Source organism: Cupressus sempervirens, chromosome 3 (assembly GCF_028749045.1).
Source record: "Cupressus sempervirens isolate cs-2001-9-10 chromosome 3, ASM2874904v1, whole genome shotgun sequence".
NCBI classification, from domain to species: domain Eukaryota; kingdom Viridiplantae; phylum Streptophyta; class Pinopsida; order Cupressales; family Cupressaceae; genus Cupressus; species Cupressus sempervirens.
The window spans coordinates 544,258,170-544,265,067 of record NC_143120.1 but is presented as its reverse complement, the minus strand read 5'-3'; the positions used below and the strand labels follow the sequence as shown (position 1 = coordinate 544,265,067).

The 6,898-nt window shown below is 31.1% G+C and overlaps 1 pseudogene; it reads right to left on the bottom strand.

The window, feature by feature from the left end:
* Nucleotides 1-745: 745 nt before the first annotated feature.
* LOC149567571 (floricaula/leafy-like protein) overlaps nt 746-6,898 on the bottom strand; it is a 46,080-nt pseudogene continuing 39,927 nt past the window's right edge.

Sequence of the window (6,898 nt, the reverse complement as noted above, 5' to 3'; positions counted from 1 at the left end):
AAAAGCTAGTTAAGTCTATCAAAATTTAAGTATCTACCTAAAACAAAAGAACCATGTGATAGTAAGAGCACAAATAGTCAAATAACCTCTATGAAAACTCATCTTCTCTAACAAATTTTATTGTGTTTGATTCATTTATTGTGACATCCATCTTTTTAAACATCTATATATGAGTTGCATTGATGTAGTTGTTTAGGTTAAGTAATTTGTGAGAACATGTTGTAATGATCCAAAGGGAATCATTTTAGTAATAGCTTTCCTTTAGCATTGTCTGAAATTCATGATATGTTAAGAAGAGTTTAAGAATTTCCCTTCGTGGTCTTAAGCTAAGTGAGCTTAATTCTTAGGTTTTGCAAGCAAAGTGTAATAGGTATTCCATCTAATGCTTGAGAAGGTCTCTCGACTCTTGGATTTATGCATGTATTGCTAGACAAGATTTTGATTTCTCATGACATATCTAACAAGATTTTGCTACCATGTTTAAATGTTGTCCAAAACAGGTCCATGTACCATTTGGAATGGTAAGTGTATGGAAGTAACCTAGTTTTCAAACAAACTATCACAAATGATTAGCCAAAATTAATCACAAATTAAAAATTTGGCATACTTATAAACAAAGCATGTGGTTTAAATTTGTTGTAGGAATAAATACCTTGTATGGTGCTTTTCTTGTGCTCACTGCATCATTTCCATTGAAAATTGGAACTACATGCAACTCTAGCAAAGAACCTATAGTTTCACTCAATTATTTTCTGAACTCTGAATCCTTGAACTCATTATCAGTTACAAGAAGTTCAAATGATGCAACATCCAACTGCATGATAGTAAGACATACTTTAATTTGTGTGATGTATTGAAATAAATTGTCTTTCCTATTTATCTCCTAAGAAAGTATATTGAGCATTAGAAATATGGCAATAATAAATAAGATTAAGGCTATTGTAAACCTGACTAAACAAACTATCATACAGAGCCATGTGACCACTTTTTCCAACAACACATGGTTTTCCATCAAGTTCTACCTATGGTTTTTGGAGATCTACAAAACTATTCAATATTGTAGACATCAATGTCAATAGAATAGAGTATTATCAAGTCATGGATAATAGGGATGCCAACACAACCACAATAAATATGAATATGCACATTATATAGGAAAGCAAAGCATGTTGAACAAGGTCGACCATGCATTTCAACACACATTCAAACATTTTTTTGAACATGTAAGAAGTGTTATTACACTATTGATTGAAACATTGTTTCAACCAAGTAAATACACTTTGATCCATGTCACAAACAATATCACTTTCTCTTGATAAGTTATCTAATCTTATTTGAATAAAAGAACCAAGATTTAGTTTTAAATTCTATGCACTATGTTTTTGAGGTGATTGTAGAGCATTATAAACAAATACCTTTGTAGGAAATTTCTCTCCTATTTCCTTAGCGATGTGCTGAACATCTAGTAAAAACTTGCCACACTACTCGTAGAGATCAAACAAATAGTCAAGCCCATTCCTTTTTCGTCTTGTAAGTTCTCCTGGTTTAGTTACAATAAAAGCGCATTCTCTTTTCCTATCTTTGCCATCTTCTCCAAACTCTTTTGAGTGCCTTCTCCTCTACTTTTTGTAAGCTTTGAGTTGTTGATCACTACAATAGTTATTATTATTAGGTAGTGTCATTAGCCCACTCACTACAGTACTCAAATGACCACTATTTTGGAGCAGCAACACATGATCATTTCTTATATTCAGGTTCAATGGATAGTTATTCTATGAAAGAATCATAGTGTTATCTTCATTAGGTTCTTCCACTAATAGACTTGTATCATCAACCCAACTAAGTTATCATCATATGATCTAATAAACCCTTATAATCCATATATAGTCCTCTTCACCAAATATTAGAAAGAACCAATAAATTAAAGAATACGTTTCATATAGAAATGATGAATCTTAGAAGCTATTGAATATTTCCCCCTTCACCACTAAACATTGTTAATGTCACATATGTATTAGATTTAATTACTAAAGTGTATAAAATTTCCACAATCTATACTAGATAATTATTTTATCTTCTTGAATAGACTGTGAGATAATTTTTAGTATTAATGTTGATCATGGTACATGATTCATAATCAAAATGCCTTTACTCATGATGTATAAGACATCCTGAAGTACGATCCAAAATGTTAATGCTAAAAACTATCACAAAACCTATCCTAGAAGAGAAAATTACCATATTTGACACTATCAAAGAAGAAAAGTTTTAAAACCCATTAAAGAAATGAAACATAATTTTTTTTGCATCTTTACAAATGATACAACAATGGTACTCAAAATAATATGAACAATGAAAGAGTTCTCATTTCTCATTTTAATGGAAGAGTGATTACAAGAAGCTGTTTCTACACAAAGGTATATACAATGCTACATGTATTTACTATTTTTATAGCTTTAGAGGCTACCTACTAATATGATCTAAATTATGTGACTTTGTGAGGAGAATATCTAGAGGCAAAGATGAGGAAGATATGGACACTAAAGTACATAATAGTGTTCTCAGAAGAACAAACTACAACTATCATGTGCAACTATATAATTGATTAATTTCTCAAGAACATATATGTCCCCCAATGGAAAAAAAGCACAAAATAGAGTAAGAAATCATCTATATGTGCACAAAAAAACCAAGTATAATGATAACTCTTCCATTCAAACACATGTAGCAATGGATAGGCACAAATCACCTTCCTAAGATAGTGTGTCTAAGGCATTCTCATCACTCTTGCATTGTCGTCCATCCATGACAACAAAGAGTTCCATATGCTTCTTCCTCTCTACTTCATCAAGCCTTCTCTTTTTTGCCCTAATTGCATATTTAATGCCATATTTCTCTCCAACAAGAAGATCAAGGTTGTATATTTTAGCCATGATCCGAACAACATCATCCAACTCTTGCTCATCCAGATTGACCAATGTATTGGTAGGGAAACCCATCTCAACCATCTTGATCAACATTATGCATCTCAATTGATCAACTTGACCCAAGGAATCAATGATAACCTCCTATTAATCAATCTTTGGTAGAATTGAGAGATGACAAAAAACTATAAATGTAATTTCTCCTGATAATAGAGGGGTCAACAAATTTTGGTGAAATGCTCTTTTGTTGCAGAAACAAGAGTAGAAGTATTTGATACCATTTATTTAACATTCCATGCATATGCTAGTCAAGGTATTTCTTACAAGTTAGATTAGAAATTTGAAGACAAATGAAGCTTTGTTTCTCTTTTCAATTTAATGAACTGATAAAGCAATAAGAGAATTACTAAAGTTAAAAGGAATATTTATGTCATGACTTCATATCATTTCATCCTACATTTTATTCACTACAATTTTTCATAACTACATAATCAATTATGTGGATTCATAAGATGTGTGAATTTTTGGAGTTGATCTCATTTCAAGACCAACCCATTGCCTGAGTTATTCTTGCCTAGGTCTAACTTGGTTTACCTCTTTTGTTCTTTGGTTGAGAACACACCATAGTAGGATTAGAAACAAAAAAATTCTTTGAAAATCACCTACAAGGGAGCTGTACCTATAATTCATAGGGAAATTAGTTATGAAGTAACATTTTCCCAATTGTTGTATTTAATTGTTCTTCAAACATTTGGGCATTTTGAGAGTTATTAAAGAAAAAAATCTATTTACCAACATGACAATAATATGTTTGGTAGGCTTGGAAGTAGCGTAGTTATAGAGTTTGGTAATAAAAATGTATTAACACCTTCTTCTTGCATCAAATGTCAAGGCAGGTTAAAATGTGGTTACCAAAAAAATATGTTTCTTTTACTAAAAAAATATGTCCCTTTAAGATTGAGTCTGCAAATTTTTGGGGTCGTCATCTCCAAGAGTGTAATACAAGAAATTGTCACTAAGTTCCTTAATACAATTGATTGAAAGCAAGAATTACATTTGCAATGCTTATTAGTTAGTTTCCTAGCTCTCACAAGTATTAGAATATTAAAATTTTGTGCTTGGGGAAAAAAGGAGATTTCTCAACAAAACTAAAAATCTTACCAGATTTTTCTTCTATGCATGAAACTGGTAGAGAAGCCAATACATTGTATAGACAACCTAAATTCACTAGCAGAAAATGCTTGCCCAGTTCCTTGCAAGAAGGTTGGTGTAAGTATGTGTTGGACATGATTTTATTTTTTAACAATTTTTTTTTGAGTTTTAAATTTAATGCTATAATGAATTTAGATTTGTACTATAGGTGGTGAATTCAATGCTATAATGAATCCTAGAGAAAAAATAGTGGAGAATCACCAAACAATATCAATAACAATTGATTTCAATATATGGTCTTTTCCCATATCCTCCCTCATTCTAGTTCAAACCACTTTGTAGTTCAGCTGAATATCATTGAGGATTCACTCCCAAAAAAATGTCCTTTCAAGTTTTGAAAAAATGTGGGTGAGGGATGAAAACCTAATGAATACAATAGAATAGTAGTTGAAGGAAGTAGATGTATTGGGATCAAAATTATATTGCTTGGTAACTAAGTTAAAGATGATCAAGAATACATTGCTACTTTGGTAATAGTTTTGAAGAAAAAGAAAGAATAGAGTAGGAAATTGAGAAGCCTAAAAGGGTAGTGATTGATAAAGGAATGGACACAGAACTCTATCTCAAAGAAAAGAATCTATTAGCTAGTTAAGAAGATATCCTTGGTATACTAGTTTGAGCTTCACTTGGTTTCAAGAATATTTTAATATTCTCACTTGGTTTTGAGAATACTATTATATTCTCTACTTAACAAGGCCAATCGCATGAAGGTGGAAGCTCATTTGGCCTCACCTCCCTCCCCCTAACATCAATCTAAATTCCCCATTATCATCTAATTACATACTTCATTCATACATTCATCCATTTATGAACTATAACATTCAATCAATACAAACACATAACATTCATTAATATGATATAAAATTCGTTAATACACAATACTACTCAAGACTTCATTAACACATAAAAATATTCATTAACATAAAATAAAAATAAATATTAATATGCAACATTCGTAGATAATTACTTAAAACAACATTCTTTCATTATCCAACAAAGTTTACCAAATAAGGTTTATCAAAGAGCATTTAAAAAAAAAAAATTCTTCATTTTGTTTTTCTTAGCTCTCTTAAGAAAAATGGTTGATAGAGCATCAATATCTTCCTTATTCTCCTCTTCTGGTGGCACATGTAATGTCAAATTATGATGCCTTCTCCTATTTTGAGGAGCAAGAGGTTGTTGCACTAAAGAGGGCTTTGTTGCAAGAACAAGTAAATGAGTTAAATTGGCATACTCTTTTTCTTTTTTTAAACTATTACAAGTATTTAATTACCAGTACAACATGACATGCATTTTTCTTACCTAGAAATGCCACATCGAGTACATTAACATTTTGATCCACCACCATGTCAACATGTTGAACACTTGGAACACAATTCACTCCTTCACCATGATGTTCAACATGCTCTAAAATATTCAAAAAAAAGGTTGCATGCAAAATTGCAATTGAAGATGTTAAATTTTATTCATAATTGTGTAATTAATTTCTAATAGAAAATTAATACCTCCACCACTATGATGCACAGCATGGCCTTCATCACACGTAGGTTCTGTAATAGGATATGAAGGTTGCAGTAAAATGTTATGTGCATTGTTATGCAGTCAATTTATGTTCGAAACTAATACCAAAAAGAAATTTCTCAAGTATTCAATTTGATTTACATTTTATTTGACCAATTTACTTGTGTCTCATTTGATGCACTAGATTCTTGGGTATGCTTTCAGATTCTTGGTGTAGTCGTGCAACCATGACTTTATAGCCTTCCTTCAAGGCAATTTTTTATCTTCATCAGTGGGCTCTACATTGAAAATTGTGCCCTATAATTTTTTCTTAATATTATATATAAAAAAACTATATGAAATTCCGTTGCTACTACTTACAAGTTGAGACTGAAGATTTATATAGCCACCAGAGCCAAGTTTGTGTTGGCCAACCTTTTCTACTCTCGCTTTTGTAGCCACTTAGGTGTTCTGCAATTTATGAACAGTTTGAAACATGTTATATTATATATTTACAAAGATCATTAATTAGTGCATGATTACATTCTACTTAATAATTTATCATGACATACCTTATTTTTCCCTCTTTTGGTTCATTTCTTTTATCACGTAGCCTTTTCTGTTTTGCATCTTCTATTATTTCATTCCACTCCATCGATGGAATCATAGGAGGATAGTCGTGCTTTGGGTTCTCCTTTAGACCCCTTCTATATTGGTCCCTCACAGTCTTTATATGTTTTGATGCTCTTTTGAGAAGTAGGGCAGTGTAAAAAATATTTTTTCCAAAAAGGTCCTTAAAAGATGTAATGAGCTGAATTTTTTAATTTAGGACCTTGGTCATTCCACCTTTTTAAAAAATAATATTTTTTTAGATCAATAACTTTAATATAGTACAATAAATGGAAAAAAAGAAAAATATTGTAGCAATGATATAAAACTACATACCTTTTATGTATGGTGGGTCCAAATAGCCTTAATGTCACATCAAAAAGCTGATAAAAAAAACATTATTTCTTACAAAAATACCATGGGATTATCAGTCCAAATTGAGTTACGTATAAGTAAACCACAATTACACTGTAAATAATAATAATTTTAAAGCACTTGAAAGCTTTCATAATTTTTACAAAAACATAGTTTTCTTGTTCAGCAACAATGTCCCTACAAATGAAACAGTACTAGTCATGTGGACTAATCTAGGAAATGGATCAGCTTCAGTAGTACTAGTCTCTGTTTCTCCATCAATTGTAGTCTATCTATTA